Source organism: Mytilus californianus, unplaced genomic scaffold (assembly GCF_021869535.1).
Source record: "Mytilus californianus isolate M0D057914Y unplaced genomic scaffold, xbMytCali1.0.p SCAF_7, whole genome shotgun sequence".
NCBI lineage: Eukaryota > Metazoa > Mollusca > Bivalvia > Mytilida > Mytilidae > Mytilus > Mytilus californianus.
Genome location: NW_026262723.1, coordinates 87,892,184 through 87,915,327, shown reverse-complemented (window position 1 = coordinate 87,915,327; position 23,144 = coordinate 87,892,184). Strand labels below are relative to the sequence as shown.

General features: G+C 30.5%; 1 long non-coding RNA gene across 5 annotated transcripts in view; it reads left to right on the top strand.

Annotated features, from left to right (window-relative positions):
* The window catches only part of LOC127707468 (uncharacterized), a 73,359-nt gene that overhangs the window by 5,783 nt on the left and 44,432 nt on the right, over positions 1 to 23,144 (top strand). For 3 of the 5 annotated variants that reach the window (XR_007984931.1, XR_007984934.1, XR_007984930.1), the window contains exons 2-4: positions 1,914 to 1,970; positions 8,473 to 8,633; positions 18,485 to 18,631. This is a non-coding gene — a long non-coding RNA (uncharacterized LOC127707468). Of the gene's footprint in view, positions 1 to 1,913; positions 1,971 to 8,472; positions 8,634 to 10,685; positions 11,099 to 18,484; positions 18,632 to 23,144 lie in introns of those variants that run through there. The other 2 variants (XR_007984932.1, XR_007984933.1) reach the window with 2 other exon arrangements.

Below are 23,144 nucleotides of genomic sequence, written 5' to 3'. Positions count from 1 at the left end.
AATAATGCAGTTGAATGTTTTCATTTCTTATATTTAGAATTGAATTTTATAAAAAAATAAGTAAATATGAGATTGCAATAGGTATATGTATTCTGTAAAGGAACCAATTACTGTATATGTTTAGGCCTGAAACAGGTCTATATATATATATTTATGTGTGTGTGAGAAAAAAGAAAAGTGTGATTTGAGATGTGAAGATCAAAAGTAGGTGACAAGTGGGTGTAAACTGACCTGTTCCCAAGATGTTTATTCTGGGAGTATAAAACATCTAATGATTCATTACAAACATGACAAGTAAAAGGCAACATCTATCAACTCTATGTGAAGGGACATATTTCTCAGGTTTCTAGGTAAAGAAAAATATACACCTTGGGAATAAATGAATAATCTTTATGAAAGGCAAATATAAAATTCTGAAATTTTATTAATGGGTGGGTGGTATGGAAATTCTAAATTAGGATTTTTATATAAATACCTACCATTTATATGACTGATACAAGTCCCAGTTTTTGGATCTGTCTCCTTGACTGATTTAAGAAGAAAGAAAATAGTTTGAATCATAGATGTATAAACCCATATATCTATGTTTGAATATACCATGTGACAACAATCTTATTCAAAATCTGAAATCTTTAAACTTCTGAACATTTAAGCCCTAACTGAAAATAAGGAATTTTACAAGCTACATATTAGATTTGGTAAAGAGTTACTAGTCATTCTGCTCATGCATTCTCTTTTAATCTGGATGTATATTTGATGTTAACCATTCTGAAATCAAAAGTAATGCATTGCCACCATTGAATGGACATGACATGGAATATTGGGTTAAAACAAAAATAAGAAGATGTGGTATGATTGCCAATGAGACAACTCTCCATAAGAGATCAAACGACACAGAAATTAATACATTCATATTCCTATCATAGATATAAGAAGAGCATAGGTCTAGACCACTGCTGGTGGACTATTAGTCACCAAGGTTACCATACAAACAGTTGCTAATGCTTTGGTATTGGTATGGTTTAATTTTGTTAGACTATATATAATGTAATTGTAATAAAACTAAGAGTTGCATCTCCCAAGTTGACCTTTCTTGTTTTAGCTGTTCTGTTTTAAGTTAGATTGAGATTTGATGCTCACAGATATTTTATATATTTTGCTTCCAAAATTTTTGATCTTAAGAATACCTGATGGAAGATATTCATTTGGGATCCATGATTTTAAAAAATGTGCCAAGGGAGGTTGGGGCTCAGGTTCAATTACTGATGTTCCAGAAACATTGGGACTGAAAAAGGGTAAATAATTAACATTAAAAATGAGTCTTGGAAGCAGAAAACTCTTGGGTAAACTTTGATGCAAAAAAATGAAAGTTTAAGAATATTTGCTTTAGAAAAGGCAGAACATTCTTAGTCTATAATTTAATATGTTTGAACTTTTAACTTCTGTTCAAGATTTTTATACAACACAGGATATAGTTCATTATAGACAAATTACAATGTATATATAAGTAATATAGGTCAGACTTTATGTCACTTTTTTGCAGAGAAATTACCACAGAACAACCTGTTAAAATAGTTTTGGTTTCAGATGGAAATCTAATTTAACCAGATCAATGAAGCTGTACTTATACCCATAAACTTAATGTTCCTAACAATAATTATTATTTATTTGAGGCGTTTAGCTAAGAATGCAGATTACTGCTATGTTTTTTTTCATACATGAGTTTTTATTAAGGATAATTCTCCTGTTTGATGGGTTTTGTTCCCACATGTATTGAATGGCTTGTAGACAGCCTTACTTCCGGCTTCTGTGCAGTAATGAGGCATTACTCTAACATCTATTACTGATAAAAGATATTTTTTGTTCAATAACTAATGCAGATTTTTGTTTAAGAACAGATATATGTATTTCAGGTACAAACCACTGTGCAATGAATTTACAGACGGGCGTTGTCTAAAGATATCAAAAAGGTATTCATTAGTTATTGGGAAAAAAATCTTCAAAGATATTTTTTTCTATTGTCTTCAGAAAGTTTTCAGAGCCTGATATTGTTGTCTTTTGTTTTAAGTGGTATTCATGGATAGATCCTTTTCACAACGTTGAATATATTTCAAACACTTCTGAATCTATTAGCGATAGATTTTCTAAAACAATATTCACAATATTTCAAATCTTATGAATTGTATGCATTACTTCTGTTAATCTATGAATAATTCTTTTACTCAGTTACATGGTTTGTATTGTGCATTTTAATTCACTTCCATTTTTTGCCCTTCTGAGAAATATTATCTGAATGTTGCATGAAAATAATGTTAAATGACAGACAATACTATAGTTATTACAACTACACAATTTTAGTTAAGATTTGTCACTTTCGATTATACTGTTTTTAATCTATATTCATTGAAATATGGGTGACAAGTTTTTGATAAAAAAGTGATTTATACTGGAATTTTGCCATTTAGTTGGTCAATAAACCCAATATAATTAATGTGATACCCTCTGATGGTACTGATAGTTGGGTGATGGCCAGAATAGGTTTCTCTGAACTGATGTGTCCTGAATCAGGGTCAAAATATAACTGAAAAATGTGTTCAAGTTTGTATATTTGATAGTTGTACAAGTACTAATTTATACAGTTGCTAAAAGGTATACACAATGTTAAATCATCATTTAATCTTTTGCTGCTCAGCTGGCTATTTTCGTGTCATCTGTTTGAAAAACAGTATTGCATTGGAAGATTTGCAGGCATCAATTGGTGATCTGATGGTTGCAAATGGAGTTTACAACCATAAAATCAAAAATTGGTGCCCTCAAATCTTCAAATACATTATTGTTACCTCCATTCTAATGCAAGCCAAAGAAATTCCGCTTAATCATAAATTTAAAAATCAGTCACACCATGTTTGGACCTGAGCACACAATTAAAGCACAAAATTGTAAGGCAAAATCTGTTGCAGTCTTCATAGGGATGATTTATAGAATCTTTAAGCTGATTTAACAACATAGGGCATAGATAAGACACATCCCCTTGCATAGCCATATTCAAATCATTACAATAATTATATAGCCATCTTAGTGGTCTCATAATTAAAGATGAGGTCATGTGAATGATCCCATATCTGTGAAACCAGACTAATTTGGTATAAGCTCCTCCAAGCTTGCAGTATATGGATGTTTAAGCAAAACTGGTCAATTAGGCTTCGGAATATAAATATGTCTCAATAGGGTGATATGTCTTCCTTCTGACTGTTACCTTGCAAGCTAACACCAAAAAATCGTACTCAGTGTGTTGGTTAAGTAGGAAGCAGGATATATAGACCCCGTTTACACTTGTACAAAATTGAACCTACCTTTATTTGAATCGATCTTAAAAAAGACCAGTTCGCGTTTACATTTGCACAAGCAAGATCGATTTTACACTGCAACATAAAAAGAACTGGTCTGACCTGATTACTTTACATTTCGTAAACAAATAATTGTAAAAATAGAATAGTATGATAACGTGTGCATCTTGCACGGACAATCACACACTTCAAAATCATGGAAAACATATTTTGATCATTGGAATTTCGTATGCAGTTATTAATTATCTTTTTGGTTTGCACATCATTTATTCATTAAACAAAGAAATGTGAGAAGACTATCACTTAAAAATGAAAGGTCAATGCATTTGAAAATTAGGATTTGCAGCAAATAAATAGAATTTATCGATTCAGAAGAATGATCCAACAACGGAATCTATATTTACTGTTCTTATCCCATCCATCGTTTTTAAACATGTGTGTTTTTGCCGCCGAACATACACAGATTTATTTTCATATCTAAATATAACATTCACTTGAAGAAAGAATGATTGTGGATCGATCTAAGCGCTTACACTTGAAGAAAGATCGATTCAAATAAGATCGATCTTTTTAAAACCACCTCTGGAGGTGGACTTTTTAAGTCCGATTGAAGATCGATCTTTCCTGTTTACATTAGACTAAAGATCAGTCTTTTTAAGACCTATCTCAGGAAAGATCTTCCTGTTTTATAAGTGTAAACAGGGTCATATTCATATCACATTAGATGCTAGGCAGCCAGTCAAAATTATGCCTATGATTTTTACTCACAACATATTTGAAAAATCTTATAAGAAGTCATTTTAGGGTTGTTATTCATAAAGAATAAAACCTAAAACGAGGTTCTGCCATCCTTGAAGTTATTCTGTGAATTCAGACATTGCTGTGTGCATTCATTATTGGTATTGTTGCTAATGTCAGTAATTAATAAAATTGTGAGATCATTTAATATAATCAGGAAATGTTGCATACAAGTAATGTGATCAGAATTTAAAATGCAAGTTCTAAATAATGCTTAACTAATCATATTATGTATGTTACAAACAATTCTTTATTTACAGTAAAAGATGAAACAGTTTTTTTTACACCAGAGTACAAATGTACTTCATCATTATATGTCATAAATAATCTCTCATGCTATTGACCTCCATTGATATACAAAATGTATACATTCTCAGTTCAAAGGAAATCCAAATTGTTTACACAATGTGAAGAGAACCATTGTTTTTATTGAAGCAGATTGGTCATGTATCATTGTCAGATCTATTGTATGGGATTGCATATCATCCAAATCTATATTCAAAATTTGTGGGATCAAAAACCTTGTGAATATGTCAAAAATGAAATACATAAAGAAATTTCAATATGCATTACACTGCTGCAAATAGAATTATTTGGCAGGGAATTTCTGTATTTGTTGATAATAAGCCTCCTGAACTGATTTCTCGTAGACGAATATAAATTAAAGAGTTGCAGTATGATTGCCAGAGACAACCATCGAACATGGTCCAAATGACCTGAATTTAAGCAACTTTAGGTCACTGTCTGGCCTTCAACAATGAGAAACAGTAATTTTTCAGTGCAGATTTAAGTACATTTGAATTATTTTTTACCATAATAAAATTTTAAATGCATGTTCCCTTTTTTATGTAACAGTATATTTTAGATGTATAAAACTGCTTCAATTGTGTTTTATACTTTTTTAGAAATGGAGCACTATGTTACATTAAAAAACCATTGATTTTATATGTGATATTTCATTCATGATAAAGTGTGAATGAAATACTTGATGAATAATAATAGTTGTGTGGTGACTCAGCTGTTAATTTATTAATGACCAGTAATAATGATGATGCAGATTGGAGTAATTATTTTAAAATCTGTTTTACACGTTTTACTTGAAAGTGTCAAGTGAAGTGAATACTTATTGTTAATGAAATGTTCTGACATCTTTTTTAAATACAAGAAATATACTATTTCAATAGTGACAAATTAATAAATTGCTTCTGAGTGAATGTATTGGTTTCTGTGATTTTAAAAGAAAATAAACTAAAAAATTATATTTTTTAAACCAATGATAACTGAACACGTAATTTATACATTAATGAAATTGAAATCAATATGGAATCAACTGCTTGTCTTATTAGCTAACCTTTGATTCTGTACATACATTTTTTTTAGTTTCTAATTAACAAATTGCTACTTTATCTTGCTTAATACAAATTCAAATATGAAATAGGCAAATTTATTTCTTATTCAATTAGAAATTATGAAGACAATAAACTTTTTTTCAATTTTGACCTTTTTCCCTGACATATTTTAAAATATGATGCATGTTAGACTAAAAGACTACACACTATGGACATGTACTATATTCTTAGACTAAAAGACTACACACTATGGATAAGTAAGGAAGACAGTAAAAAGCATGGATGTTAATTATAGATCGTAATTTTAAAGCCATGTGAAATATAAGACATAATAATAATAAGTCTTATTTTTTTTTCATCCCAAATTGTCAGCACATTTTTCTAGCATTCCTTTGAAATTTGGTTTTGTCCATGTCAGTTAATTTGTCTAAATATAATACAAATTCCCATTACAAGGTAATGATAATTGTTGGGTGCAAGTACACTGGATGTATTAATCTGGATTAATTGAAAGGAAAATGTTTATACTGTAGCCTGGCACCAGTTTTTGCTGTATGTCCCCAAGGGAAATAGTTGTGAGGCGACTTAAAGGGCAATTATTTTATTTCCTGAATATGATATATATATTGTAATGCTCTACACATTATCTTCATTACTTAAAAGCATGATTCATAAATATGTATTATAACTGTCTGTTCCAGTAAAAAATAAATTTATTCATCATTGTGTTGTATGAATATAAAGTGATTTGTCTCCTATGGCAGATCTCATCATATAAACTGCTTTATAAAATTTTCTGTTTAATTTTCAGAGTTGCATCTTTTTCATAAGGACTGTATGAATTAATGTGTATAAAGATATCAGCGCTTTTGAAAAAGCAACAATTTTCTATTAAAAACATATAGTTCTTATGAAATAGCCATTTTATTGTTAATTGATTGGCAATTATTAAATAGCTAACTTTTCTATAGAATGCATGGTGATTGCGAAATAGAAAATTCTATACAAATCACTTTGTGTGTATGAAAAGGACATATTCAATACAAAAGATAAATATGCATTTGAAAAAGTCATATAAATTCTTGACAACTTACTTGCCATATATATATAAAATGATCTTGGCTAATTTATGCTGACAAATATTTGTACTTATAGGTTTAAATATTTCATTGATAAAAGTTTTAATGGAATATTTTAACACACTGGATAAAGGATTTTACTTTACAGAATTTGTTTCCCACCAAAGTTGGTTTTGTTAAATGAATGCATTAAACACATCTTGATGGAAAATTTAATAGTTACATGGGAAAAATACAATTAAGTATGTAGCAATAAAGAAAATTACCAATACTTTAGAAACATAATTTCACATGCTTACTATATAGTCAGGAACCTGATGTTCAGTGGTTGTCATTTGTTGATGTGGTTCATAAGTGTTTCTTGTTTCTCGTTTTCATATAGATTAGACCGTTGGTTTTCCTGTTTGAATGGTTTTACACTAGTCATTTTTGGGGCCCTTTATAGCTTGCTGTTCTGTGTGAGCCAAGGCTCTGTGTTGAAGGCCGTACTTTGACCTATAATGGTTTACTTTTACAAATTGTGACTCGGATGGAGAGTTGTCTCATTGGCACTCATACCACATCTTCTTATATCTATATAATAAAATGATAATACACATTGGCAATGGTTATGGAGTGTTAAAATATATGTTATGGTTTAAAGATTATTGCAAGTTTACCATATAGGTTATGGTCAAAACAGAATAACTAAAAAAAAAAAAAAATAGATCAAAAGAATTGCTAAGTACATTTCTAAATAAAGTACAGAACGATTGAAAAAAAAAATTAAAAAGAATTGCTAAGTACATTTCTAAATAAAGTACAGAATAATTGAAAAAAAAATAAGATTAAAAAGAATTGCTAAGTACATTTCTAAATAAAGTATACAGTGATTTTTTTCCCACTCAAAAGTTGTGTTAAATTTTATACCTGGTAACATTCAGAGACTAATTTCCTAATTGATTTTGGAACATGATGACTTGTGAAAAACAGTATTCATGATGACTTTGGAAGGACAGTATTCATTATGATTTATGAGAAAGTAAGAGATGCCTGGTCAGGTCATCCCAGGACTACAACACAAGGCCTTAGGGTTACAAATTATTCATGATGTATATTCATAAGGCCATTACAAATTAATTTTTAGCATTTTTGGATTCAGTCACATCAATTTGGGGTAGAAGAAAGTTGTGATATGAAATTATTTCATTGAATCCAGCAGTCTAACCACATTTTTCTGACTTATTATTTACATTTGAAGAAAAAAATAAGTTACTGCCTTTTTGACAATAAAATTGAAAATTAGATGTTTGAGTACTCAAAGAAACAAATTTCAGATAAACAAATCAATCTCACGTCACATTTGAACATTTTATTTCTTTCAATAATTATGGTTTTCAGGAAAAAAATAATGGAATTAAGCTTACACCTGTTCTTGTCATCCAAAAACTAAATAAAATAAAGTTTAATTTGGTATGGACTAAAGTACTTATTGAAGATACCAAATAACTTTTAAGACATGCACTGAATAAAAAACAATACCATGATTCCTTTCCTAAATTGAAAATCCTAATGATAATGAATCAGAACTAGATTTAACAAAGTTGGTATCTAAGAAAGTGAACCCCCCTTTAAGTACCCTTGCCACTGTATCTAACAAAATATTGGTCAAGTGTGTACATATCATTGTTAAGATATAGGTCATGAAAGCTATCAGTGATCATAGGACTTCAGAGAAACATAAATTTAAACATCATTTTTACATCACAAATCAATACTTAATTCTATTATTCTATCATCAGTATTGAGACATACTACTTTTTATGGAAAATTGACCAAAAAATGGTTAGTTTTCCCCAATGACAGAATTTTTTGTGTGAGGCAAATGTGGTGTGTAACCTGATCCCTGTTTAATTATAGAGAATTGGTACAAGATATTGACACCAGTGGACTCTAAGCTTGATTGGTCTGATTGGGAAGGAAGAATTAAGGTGAAGGAAAATAAACTTGAGTTTGTATCAGCCACCATAATCAAGTGTTTCCTGTGTTTGAGAAGGGGTGTTACAGAATGGCTGTCCAAGGTATGGAAATATTTTAATCTACAATTGTGAAAGTTGGTGTAAATGTCTCACTCAGACAGATGTATGATAGGCGGGGGCAGGTGTTAGACAATAGGGCTTGTTATACATATAAACTTGGCAACATGAGGACAGACTTTACTTTTATTCTATTCTCAGGTAAAATATATACTGTTCTGTGTCAAATATTTCTTTGAAATGAGAGATTTTTAAGCATATTTCTGTTGTTATTATAATGTATGCTTACTTGAGTTTCAGTAAGATATATCAATCTGACATCAAAATTTTTTGTGCAAATTGATGCTCAAACATAAATCTTCAATGTACCAAGTTGTTGGCCTAAAATGTATGCTTTTTTTAACTGAATGATAATTTGAATTAAAGTTATCTGAAGCATGACAGATGTCCTCATTTTACATGTGACGACTGATACAGCTTATAGCAACTGTTTACATTAGAATATTCTTACATTTTCTCTTTGAAATAAAGTTTGTCACAAGAAGTTCACAATCTTTCTAAAATTCAGTTTGTAGGTTAAATAAATTCATAATCACATGACTTAATTGACCTTGACTTTAACAATTGTCATACCTAAATCCTTACTTACTTGTCTGAGAAATCTCTGAAAAGGTAAATTTTACAGTCAATGAATAATAATTTTTGTTTAAAAAAATTTTTTAAATAAAAATATTCATAAAAATCAGTTTATGACAATTCTCAATTGCAGTAGTATTTGTTTAAGTGATATTTAAATTTCAGTGACAGTTTAAGGACATCTAAATATAGTATTTTATAATAAGATGAACAGGATGGGTTTTTGTGAATGATAACAGATTTCATTGATAAGTTATTTCCTTCCTATAAACTCCTACAATTATATATTACTCATATTATAATGATCAGTAATTGACCTTTAATAAATTCATATAATTTGGTTTATTCATACATGTTAACATTGTATGTGAATGTCAACAAGTCTTAGTTGTAAATTTTCTGTTTTATCCTGTAATTATAAATTTATTACTTATATTAGTCTTTTAACCTTTAGGTTGTAATACTTTCCCAAACATTTGACAGATCAAATCTACTTGTAACCTATTTTACATAACATACAATACCACAGGAACTACAATGTAATCTAATTAAGAGTTATTTCCCTTAACAGTTTCACCGCATGGTCATTATTGACCGTCATTAAGGAAGTTATAAGAATGAATAAATGAATGTGAAAGTAAGACCATGATTGCTGGAGGTTACATATATACATGTGCATAAAAACTGCAAATAACAACCTTCCAGCATTAAAATACTACTAGGGGATGTGTAGCGACCTTGACTGGCTGTTAAGCTCTGTAGGTTAAAATGTAAAATGAAAATAGAAAACATAAAATTAAGTAGTTATGCAGAAATTTACTATCATTAGTTTTGAAAAAAAAAAACAATAAAATAATTTATGGTTCTACATTTGTGAATTTTAAAGACAAAAAAATATGTTTTAATTTTATGTTTTCACAAAATATCATCAGGAAGGGGAGGTAACTTACAAAGGGATAACACATATTGTATGTATCTAATTACATTGATTAAATAAAGCAACAAACATAATGACCTATATTTAATGAAACTGTCATTTAAATAAAAAAAGAATAAACCAAAAGGGAGAAAAGAAGAAAACTCTTCAATATTTTTATCTGTGTATTATGCATCCATATGAGATCCTTAAGAGTACTTCTTTAATACTGTTTAAAACAGAGATGATTCTTTCTACTTAAAGTGCATGAACAATTTCCTACAAAAAAACTAAATGGATTTGCATTAGAAAATGTGTGTCATAGAGTGTGTTTTTTTTGTTGGTCTTTTGATCATTAGGAAGGCCATTAAGACTGGATGTCTCTGTAATTTGACAGTGAAATTTGTCTTACAATAGTTATAAGTAGTAATTTCCTGCAGCCAAAGGTGAATGCTTAGATTTTATGAAGTGCAATGCAAAAGTCATTTTAATGTATAAAACTTGCATAATACACATGTAATCAGTTCATGTCTTCAGTTGAATTATTTGTAAATAAGAAACTTAATTTTCTCCCATGAAAAGATAGTATAAACATTTAATCAATATGAACATGAATTCTATGCATGACCTGAAGGCTAAAATAAAATTTGACCTAGTAGCCTTTATCTGTTGATGGTCTTGACAAACAGCCAAAATCTGATGGAGGATATTTTAGAAATTACAAAAATTATGAAAAAGAAAGAAAAAGTTTTATTTTTCTGTATTAAAAGATAAGACATTTTCTGAAAGTAAATTTTTTCCTCCCTCACAAAGTACTTGACCTAGATTTCATCCTATAAGCTGTCATAGTGAGCCTGTTCATTGATTTACTATGTTGAGAATTCCTTTCTATTAATAGAACAGCTTGAGTTGTGTCTGTTACAGAGGAAATCCTCACCCTGGGAGATCTGACCCACAAGTAAGATAATACTACTGTTTTTATGAATGAATTGCCTTATTTTGTACTTTATCTTTTTTTCATTGATAAAAGTATCATTCAAGTTTTAGGCCGAAAATTTAGTTGTTTGTGATTGAAGATGATTGTGTATTCTCTTGTGTAAACTGAACTTGAATAATTCATTTGAGAACTTACGATCTTTTAATATTTTTATCATACCAAATTGTTAAGTAAATATTTGCGTTTGAATTTAAATATTGGAATTTTGACTATTACCTATTAATGTTGGTAAATGCGCAGTACAAGGTAAGAAACACACTTTAATACATTTTATAATCCATAAACTTTCATGTAATAGAAATGAATACACGGAGATGTAAATGAAGGTTGCAACCCAGCAACACAACAGAATCAGTATAAACATCTAGAGGACAACATATGGTCATCAACAATAGACAAGTGCTATTGCCATATGCTAAGCTTCAAAATCGTCCCGGGTGAAGAGTCTAGACATTTTTTAATGAAATTAATATAGACTACCAAATTTCAGTCATCAACACCAGTTACTTTTACGTTTGAGAAGAAAATACTATTAATTGTTTATTCTATTTGAATTTTTCGCTGCTGTAAAGAAAAGAAAAGAGGCAATTCATCCATCCAAGAATATCTCCCAACTTTCATGTTTGACTTAATTATACTTTGCAAATTTTTTACACAAATGTAAGGATTGATATTGAAAAGCTAATTTTGGGTTTTTAAGAATTTCACTATTGCCACTGGAGAGTTTTAGACATTGTACTAGGAAAATCAACAGTTTTAGACTTTGTACTAGGAAAATCAACACGTTTAGACTTTGTACTAGGAAAATCAACAGGTTTAGACTTTGTACTAGGAAAATCACAGTTTTAGACTTTGTAATAGGAAAATCAACAGTTTTAGACTTTGTACTAGGAAAATCAACAGTTTTAGACTTTGTACTAGGAAAATCACAGTTTTAGACTTTGTACTAGGAAAATCAACAGTTTTAGACTTTGTACTAGGAAAATCAACAGTTTTACCCTTATTCTGAATAGTATAGTTTGCTCATTAAACTGGACTATTCACTGAATTTGAAACATGGTACCATCGAAACAACAGTTTTATTTGTGGTTGTGATACTAAATAAACATTAGACTGAAATATTTTTTCGTCCTTTGGTGCAAAGCATAGTATATAATAAATGACTTTAATAAATGGACAAAAAAATATTTTCTCGTTCACTTTTTATTGTCATTACTGGCCATTGTATTTTCCTAAAATTGTTGTATCTATAAGAGGGAAACAACAATATAAGAATGATAGTTCTGTTAACAAGAATGGGAACCAGTTAGATACTCTGTCTGGCCTTCATATGTACCAACTGTTACATTCATATTAAACTAGGAGGAAAAGTTCATGTTTCTTATGAAAAAACAACAAATAAATGCTCAACCAGCCATAATATTAAGGTTGTTCATCACTCTTTATTTGTACCACTTATGTCTGTAGTCCATCTGTCTGTCTGTCTGTCTGTCTGTTAGTCTGTCATGTTTTTCAAAAATCTTACTCTGTGAATCTGTGAAACCAGTTGGTAGATTTGTATAAAAGTAGTCTGTATTACCATTAGATATATATTGTAAATTCACAAATTATTGCAAGGTTTTTATTAACACCAATAATGTCACTCCTTGAGTATCGCAATAAGAAGAACTCACGTTCTGATATCTGATACATATATCAGTATGTAGCTTTTCCTAAAATTACAATAAATATATATATTATAAACTCTCAATTTTGTTCATTCTTCAAAAATCGCAATAATAAATGCATGCAATAAATTCTGAATTAACAGTAATTAAGGGCATGGCTGCCATTTCTTTAAATAAGTCATAAGGTTTATCTATGGTAAGGGCAAAGGTGTCAAATCATTCTAAATGTTAATTTTTAATGGTTATTCCAATAAAAAAAATGACCAATTTAAGTCAAGCAGAGTAATAATTAGCAGCAGATTTTTTTCTGTTAGTAGAATCATAAGTTACATTCCTTTGGCTTAATACTAACCAGAGGAATAGTAGGAACTAAAAAGCATCATGAAAAAAAAGTATGTGAATTTACTCTTGGCAGTCTAGTAGATATTAAACTGACATTTATTATATAATTGGATAACGAGTAGTTACACACCTAATAATTGTATAACGAGTAGTTACACACCTAATAATTGTATAACAAATAGTTACACATCAGATTTGGGTTTAATTATGATTGAATGAGTGGTGTCCTAATTGAAGCTAATGAACTTAGAAAATTGCTGAAAAAGTGAATACTACTTCTTTTTTTGGCCATATTGACCGGATTTTTGGTGTCCTATTGAGAAGTTTATGCTTCATATTCCAAGAATACTTTTTATGCCCCCGCCATAGTGGAAGGGGCATTAAGGTTTACCCTTGTCCATCTGTACGTATACCCCAAAATTGGTTTCCATTCTCTAACTTTAGTTTGCCTCAACCAAATGTTGTGACACTTACACAATGTTTATTACTACAAAACTCAGTTCAAGTTAGAATTTGGGTAACGTCACTTTTACAGTTCTGGAGTTACGCTCCTTCATAAATGGAAAAAATGGTGAATTTTCCATTTTGTTCTCTAACTTTAGTTTGCTTAAACCAAATGTTTTGAAACTTATACACAATGCTTATTACCAAAAAACACAGATCAAGTTTGATTTTGGGTGGAACCACTTTTACAGTTCTCTAGTTATGTCCCTTTATAACGTTATATGCAAAAAAAAGGGGGGGGGGGACATCATCTGTGTCCCATGGACACATTCTTAATTTATTTTTACTTTGATATTCAGAATTTTGCATATTGATACAGTCTCATTAAAAAAGACTGATCTTTCATATAGTATATTCAGAATACTTTCTTCAATTATAAGTTTTCTTATTGGTGTAATTAGAACATAGACTACAATTGACATTTAAAAGAAACTGGAGTAATTCATTGCATATTTATAATCTAAGACTTGTTCTTGAATTAATTAAATAACTACTGCCCATGAAAAATAACATTTTTATGTTCACAAGGCGTAAGAAGTGTTTGGTAACAAGAACTCATATAAATATTATATTATGACGCCTACAAAAATAAAATCATCAATTCATAGTAAGTATAGAAATTAAATCTATAATTTTCTACGATCTTTAATGACTAAGCAAATATATGTACAAATTATAATGGAAAAATTATATCATTTTGCTTAAATATGTCATCTGAAAAAAAAAATTCAATAGTGATACCTGATGGTAATAATAGATAAAATTGTTATCACAGAGATATGTCTCGCGTTTTTGTAATTTTGATTATGCAAATGTTGAAATTAAAATGGCAATACTTAACAAGTTAGGATAATATTCAAAGTCAATGAACCATGACTGAGGTACATGGCTAAACCATCTCCATGTAAATGAGATGCGCCAATGCTAATAGTGAATACTAATACAACTGCGCACCAAATATCATTGACTTATTATAAGTTGTTCCCTTTAAACAAACATAAACACAAACATTAACTTGTAAACTGTGTAAAAGTTTCAAAGTCAATGAACCATGAAGAGGGGGTGGAGCTATATAATCTCCATGGAAACGATACTTACAAATGCCAATAAATTTGCATACCAAATATCATTGACTTAACATTAGCAGTTCATCTTAAACTGATCTTATCACAAACTAATACATGTAAACTAAGCAAAAGTTTCAAAGTCAATAGGCCATGACTGAGGGGATGGGGCCAAATATTCTCCATTGAAATGAGATGTGCTAATGCTTATACAGCTGAATACCAATTAACATTGGCCTACCACTAATGATTCCCCTTGAACTGACCTAATCACAAACTAATACATGTTAACTAAGCAAAATTTTCAAAGTCAATAGACCATGACTAAGGGGGCTGAGCCAAATAATCTCCATGGAAATGAGATATGCCAATGCTTATACAACTGCATACCAAATATCGTTGACCTACCACTAATGGTTCCCAATAAACTGACCTAATCACACAAACTAATACATGTAAAATAAGCAAAAGTTTCAAAGTCAATAGACCATGACTGAGGGGGCAGGGCCAAATAATCTCCATGGAAATGAGATGTGCCAATGCTAATACAACTGTATACCAAATATCATTGACCTACCACTAATGGTTCCCCATAAACTGACCTAATCACAAACTAATACATGTAAAATAAGCAAAAGTTTCAAAGTCAATAGACCATGACTGAGAGGGCAGGGCCAAATAATCTCCATGGAAATGAGATGTGCCAATGCTAATACAACTGTATACCAAATATGATTGACCTACAACTTGTGGTTTACCACAAACTAGACCTAATCACAAACTAATACATTGTTGACGCCACCGTCGCCGACGCCAGAAACAGCATACCTATGTCTCGCTTTTTGACTCCGTCAAGCGAGACAAAAACTAGGTCAGGCCAAAAATTAAATTTAAATTGTTTGATGTTGCCTACCTACCCATATTAAAGGCAGCCTTCTGGAAATATTTATTACACAAATTGTATTTCAAATTTTTTTTAAGATATTTTTTCCTGCTCTAACATTGTATTCTTGTCTAAAACATGATACTTGTGCTGTTGGACAAACTAATAATAAAATATCTACCTACCTACCCAACCCTACAAAGCATGGGTAGGTAACTTCAAACATAGAATTTTTTAAGGGTGGCCTCATGTCATCCATTGTCTAGTACCTATGTGTTTTTCTACTTGTAAATGTTTGAATTCAAGATCAGATGATAACCAAGGAATGTTTCTTTCAGTTTTTTATCCCTGTACGTACCAAGTCACTTTATTAAGCTGACTGTTTGTATATTGTTCATGTTGATTGTCCTAGTTTGTGAAGTATGTTCTGAATTTAATAAATTTGGTATTATCTATAATATCTTCTCATAAGATTGTCTTGGCTACCATCCTTGTGAGCTTTTTGTCTTTTCTTGGTGTCTGCTGCTGCTCTATGCAACATGAGCACCTTGATTTCCTCCAGATATGCTGAAGGAAATAGGACCGAACAAGTAGATATATTTCTCTCATGGTGTCTGCTACTGCTCCATGCATCATAAGCAACTTGATTTCCTCCTGATATGCTGAAGGAAATAGGACCAAACAAATAGAGTTGTTCCTCTCTTGGTTTCTGCTGCTAATCCATGCATCATAACCACATTGATTTCAGCCAGATATGCTGAAGGAAATATGACCAAACAAGTAGATATGTTCCTCTCTTGGTTTCTGCTGTTGCTCCATGCAACATGAGCACTTTGATTTGCTCCAGACATGCTGAAGGAAATAGGACCAAACAAGTAGATATGTTCCTCCGTCCTTAGACTCTGTTCATAAATCAACCTTAAAACCGAATTATAATCTGAATTGCTCCTTAATACTATTTACAATCACATGTATTCTGTAGTAGTTTTGAAGTTGTCAATTAGAAAATCATTCCACACAAAACAGGTAGATTGACAGATTGAAAGTTTTTTTTTTATACTGACGGATTGTTGTTACTTCAGCTCTGGTTAGCTAATAAAAAGGTGCACAGGCTAATTTTTATCCACCTCCACCAAAGTTTTACCAAAAAAATTGTGGCACATTTTTCTAAGGAACTACAAATAAGAGCTTCAAGAAATTTGGTATCAATCTTCATGTGAGCATATTATACTGTATGATGTGTTTTCACACCAATTGCTTCCTGTTTAATGAATACTTTTGTATTGTTACACATGACCATGTATGAAATTTTCATTACATTTCTGCAGGAACTACAAATCATTCTACCTGAAATTTTGTATCAATCTTTATTTAAGCATGCTATTCTCAGGAACTGCAAATCGTTCTACCTAAAATTTGGTATCAATCTTCATGTGAGCATGCTATAGTGTATGATGCGTTTTCATTTCCATGGTTGATAAACTTCCTGTTAACTGAATACGTACCTGTAGATATTTTTGCACATGGCTATGTATGAAATCTTAGTCACATTTTTCTCAGGAAATACAAATCAGAGCTTCCTGATATAAGGTATCAAGCTTCATATGAGCATGCTATACTGTGTGGTGTGGTTTCACGTGAATTCCTCATCAACTTCCTGTGTTCTGAGTACTTATAGCAGTGGGTAACATGAGTAAGCAGTAGCTCATAATACATCTTGTTTGCCCAATTTAATTTTTTTTTTAGAAAAGAGCAAATGTCCAATCATAAGAACTGTGCAGAAAGGTTCCTTATGATGTACATAATACATTATATTATACTGCTATCACCTGACCAATATGAATGTTTCATTGGATATATTGGGCATGAAAATATTTTTGTTTTAAGAAAAGTAGCAATATTTTTTTCACCACTTACCACGATTGATTTTATGCATGCAACTCTTGAATATAGTGCTATTTAAAAAATAAAAGAAAAATTATTTTTCAACTCTTGTAAAACATTTTGTACAACGAAAGCGTATTTCAAATAAATGATTCACCCTTTTATGGGGGTTCTCATCCCTGGTTTGCATAATTTATGTGTTACAGGCTGTATAAAAATGTTTTGAATCAATTTTGTTGTGACATACTGAATGTGACGCATTATCTAATCATTACTTGCCATGAGCAACATCACAGATACCAATAGCAGGGAACTGCTGAGCAACATCACAGATAGCAGGGAACTGCTGACCATTCTTCAACAGCTGTTTTCATCCCAATTTTTGGTAGGGTTTATTTTGCTCCATCTCTTCAGTTTTTGACTATTGTTTGTCTTTTGGCCATGATCTTACCTGTTTTTGTTTGACTTGTGGTCATCCCAATTTTTGGTAGGGTTTATTTTGCTCCATCTCTTCAGTTTTTGACTGTTGTTTGTCTTTTGGCCATGATCTTACCTGTTTTTGTTTGACTTGTGGTTTTGACTGCCCACGTTGCATTGTCTCCCCTTTTTTAATATTTAACTAAAATATCTGACATGATTTTGATGTTGGAGTGGAAGTAATGTAACACAATTATTATATAGATGTTGTCCAGTATTTCAAACTAAATGAGCAGTACTAAGATTTGGCAAACTTTCAGTAATTTGGAGAAAATTGAAATTTATAAAGCTGCTAACTTGTTTATCATATATGTTTCATATACGGTTTACTCATGAGAAAGTACAATAGTTTGGGTGTGAACACATTACGTATGTCTTCAAACTTTTGTGTGGGATAAATAATGATTTATATGTACTATGGTTTACAAGTTAGTATTTTCCTGTAGAAAAAATAACCAAAAGGATGTATATAAATTTAAGAAAAGTTTATTTAGATTTAAATGATTATTATAAAATTGTCTTCCAGGAATATAAAAGTTAAACAAAACATAACAATGGGAGTCAGGGCGATTTGACAACACCTACAACTGTAGACAGATAATCCAAGTAATAGTGAGGAATGTTATTGGTTGGGAAGAAGCCATGTAGAAGATTCTTGACAATCATAAAAATCGTAAGTAAATTATTTATTTACCCCTGCTGATGTTTGATGAAGAGAAATGCTGCTATCTATTTTAATCCCAGAAGATAAGGGTCAGCATTGGTAGATTTAGTACAAGTTGATGAAAGTATCTTAAAATAATTTTGATGGCAAATCCATGTGATAACAAATTGATTTCCAAACAGGATGCTAGGAACCTATTAGAGTTTTATGATTTAAGAGAGAGGTTATAGAAAGTACAAAATTGTTAGCAGATTAGTGTTAACTTAGAAACATTTATAAGACTGGAATTTTTACAAGAACTGCTCACATGAGAAAATTTAGATAGTTAATTTCAGAAGATCTAAATCAAAACTGAAAGACCCCGTGGAATGAACAAGTTTTAATTTACAATTAAAGAGAATCATTATATTTTGTCTTGAATTGGGTTTTTTTTTTAATCTGATGAATCAATTTCTACTAATCTGCACAATAGTACCAGACAAAACATCTAAATTTGACCTTTTATGACCTTTCCCCCATTGCTTCATTTGACAATAGTGAATTAAGGACCTTTCACAAATTTGGCAAGAGCTTAGAATTGTCAAAAGAAATTCTTAAAAAGTTGGTCTTTCTAAAAGTGACATTTCCACGATTGATAGTCCTTCATGATGACTTAGATGTTATTTACAATTATGAAAATGAAGAAAAACTCAAATTTGCCCTAAAATGTCCAGGTAGTCGTGACATTAGTAGAAACTAGCTGTGGCATACATGCAAAACATTTGCATGCTAAGCAACCTTTAATTTAAATGATAAGGACATTGAGTTTGGAAAGCAGATCTTTGTACAGGGGTTCCATTTGATAATGGAGCCTTTGATTTGATAGAGAGATAATTTTAAAATATTTTCAACACATATTTTAAGGATCTGGTGGTTTTGAAGCCAGGAATTCAATGTTCTGCCGTATAAAAGAGCCTGTACAATGGAAAGAAAAAAATTAGCTATGTGTATATTAACAAGTGAGGATCTCCACACAGATAAAATGTTTGCAATGTTAATTGGCGTTTTGAAATTACAGTTCAATCATTTGAGATTAAGATGTAAATAATCCTCAGATAAGACACACCTACACTGTTAAAATGCTTAGCCAGTTAGTAATAAGTTCACAAAGTGTCAAATACATACATAAAAATTTACTTTTAACATATACCCCCACATCTTCTTTTATTCATATATATAAAAGACAAATTCAGACATGATTCTTTTTTTATTATTTTAGACATGAGATTTACTGTATTTTACATCTTTTATCAACATTAGCCTTTAGCTGACCTTTATATGAACCATGGATAAGCTGAGGACCTTTTCTTGTTCAAATTGATGTAACAAGTTACTAAAATGATAACTTCTTCATATCCTCCAATGGACAAAGGACTTTCAGTGACAATTTTTGGGACAGCATGTCTGATTTGATAGGGCCTATTAAGAGGGAACTAAGATAAGTCAATTAAATTTGGGAGGACAGGAGTAAACTTCTTAAATGAGAGTGTTGATATTGTCCTTCATTTACCAGTCAATAGAATCTCTAGATTATAGACAGGTTTTACAAAACCTTAAATTGATGAATATGGATATTTTAGCATAATTTGAACGTATGGGGGAAAAAAACGTGGTTAAAGAATTTATATTCAAATGAAAGTCATAAAAGTGGAGGAAATTATATCCAGTAATGAGGTAAAGTTAATTCACAATCATAACTATTAGGGAATTGATTAAAACTAAGTTTGTTACAGAGACACCCACCCCTTTCGATCTATAAATAGATTGATTCCCTATACATTAGTAGACAATAAACTCCTACTTTTTATTTTCAGTATCAGAGATCAATACTATTTAGATCCATTTACAAGTTACTAGGTGGGAAAACATCAATAATAAGGGAATCAAGGATGGTTTTATTAGATCAAAATTTCATATTATTACAGAATTTTTTAACTAAATTTTTGGATATAATTTTTTGATGAAAATGTTGGAATTGCAATAATTGGTCTCGACAGGAATTTAAATTGTATGAATAAAGGGATACTTTATATTTGTCACCTGGGAATAACTCTAATGAGATAACTATGTAAATGTTTTTCGGACATTCTGAGAGATAATTGTCTTGTAAATTGTTTGACCCTTTGCCTCTAACACCAGTAGACTATGTGTGTGGTAACTGCAACGTCTGGATCTCAGGCCAAGGCATTCACAATTCTTTGGTTATCACAGTAGATTATTACTGTAGGCACACTTACACTTCATTACTTTTAAAATGTTCTTTAAAATTTAATCTGATAATTATCATTTAAAAATATTTGAAGGCTTTCTGGCAATATTTCAGTTCTGTATGTTTAAAGAAAATTACACATATTTCAGTTGTTTAAATATTTGATTTATTAATAATAAAATAACTAAGCTCATAGTACAAGTTATGTATTGCCAGTTCTTACTTGTCTTTGAAACAACAATTAAAATTGCTACCATTAGTTTATTATGACATGTGGTTTATCATCAGGTCCCAACTAGTGTTGAGATGGCTAAACAGGTATCCAGTTCTTACTTGGTGAAAATGTGGTAGATAGTATAGTCACCATTTTGCATTTTTTTTTATATTTTGGAAGAAGAAAAAAAACTACAAAAAAATATTGATATTATGATTGAGATTTGTTTTCTATCAGAGGATCTTAGATACCTTGCTTTGGCTAGCATTCCGCTAAAATTGTTGACTCTTGGAAAATATGATTGTTCACTTTTTTTCTTTTTTTTTTTTAGATAGAACTAAAACAAAAGTTCACAGCATTCTTTTGTCAATTATTTCCAATTTACAACTGATTGCTTTATCTGTTCTTTTTCATACCCTGAACAAAAAGTAACATTTTGTCATCTCAACACTTCTTAGGGGATGAAATGCAGGTTAATAATGATTATGCAGCTAACAAATATAAATTACGTTGCATACAATGTCTTACACTTTACAACAAGGAATTATTTGAATCCGGAATTATTTTGAATTCTGGAAAATTGATTTGAAATGCATGATGAAAACTAACCCAATTTAGGAGGGTTAGCCAAGCATGCATGGCTAAAGGGAGTTAGTTTGTTCATACAGAAATATCAGTAAAAATTATGTGAACCTTAGCCATGCTCGCATGGCTAACCCTATTTAGTTTGGTTAGTTTTCATCATACATTTCTTATAAATTTTCCAGAGTTCAAAATTATTCCAGATTCAAAATAATTCCTTGTTTTACTGTGAATTCATTTATTTTCATGGGATTGATAAAAACTTGCATTTTCATGGATATTTGATTTCATGGTTTTGCCAGATTCTGCATACATTCCTATAGAAAATTTGTAATTCGTTGAACATTTAATTTCATGGTTCCCCTGTAGCAAAGAAATCCACGAAAATTGGTATCCTACTAATAATAATGAATCTACAGTAAGTGAATTATAAATGTTAAAATAACATTGAATTCAAATTAATTTAGAAATGCTCATTTGAAAGTTAAAGCTGTCCCCACACTGGACAACCTAAAATTTAGTCAAAATTGACCAGAATTTCTAAAAGCAAAAAAAATCATCAGAGAACATTTGCTCAAACTAATGTTTAAACATGACATTTTAAGTTGAAATATGGTGGTATGAATGGATTCTTTTCAAAGACATACTGCAGAGGACCATCTTTATGTGACATTTAAGACAGAGATGAATTATTTTCAAATATTTTGTTTCTGGACATCTTTGCCCAGACACAAAAGTTTTCTGATATAATTTACAATGAATTATGAAGCAATCGTCTGCATATTACTCAATTTTCTGCAGTAAATCATTGATTTTGTAAAGAGATGTTTGCATTTCCTAGTAAAGAGAAGATTAGAATATGTAAATTTGTTGTGAGGATGCCAAGAGAGCATATGATTATTAATTTGATAATGTATAAGTGTAAAATGTAGAATTTGAAAACTTTATCGGAACATCAATATTGTCTGTTATTTGTATCACAGGATAAATGTGATCATAATCTCTGGCTCTTATTTTATCCAAAAAAAATCAGGAGAAATATTGATTGTGTTAATGTTTTTATACACTGAAAGTGAATCCTATCTTTTATGTTAAAAAGAAATTTTATCACTTTTCATTTTATTTATCCTTCAGGCAGAAGAATCAATGTTTCCACTTGATAAAATGTCACAAGTAGAATTTATCTGTAAAAGACTGGAAAATTTCTTGTATCCATCTATCAACTTTGAACATAAAAGTGGTTTTTGTTTTCCTGTTAATTACAGGTTAATGGTGACATTTTGGATAAATATGTTTGCCATAAGTTTTAAAAGTGTTCCTCAGATTATAAACTGATCAGCTTTTATAGGGCATTGTTTTAGAACTCTTAGAAACTTGAATCAAGTCTAGTGACAGGTTAAATAACAAGTGACAGTTCATTGGACTAAATATTGTAAATGTGCTGTAAAAAAGAAAACTGTTGTGTTCAATAGCAGATG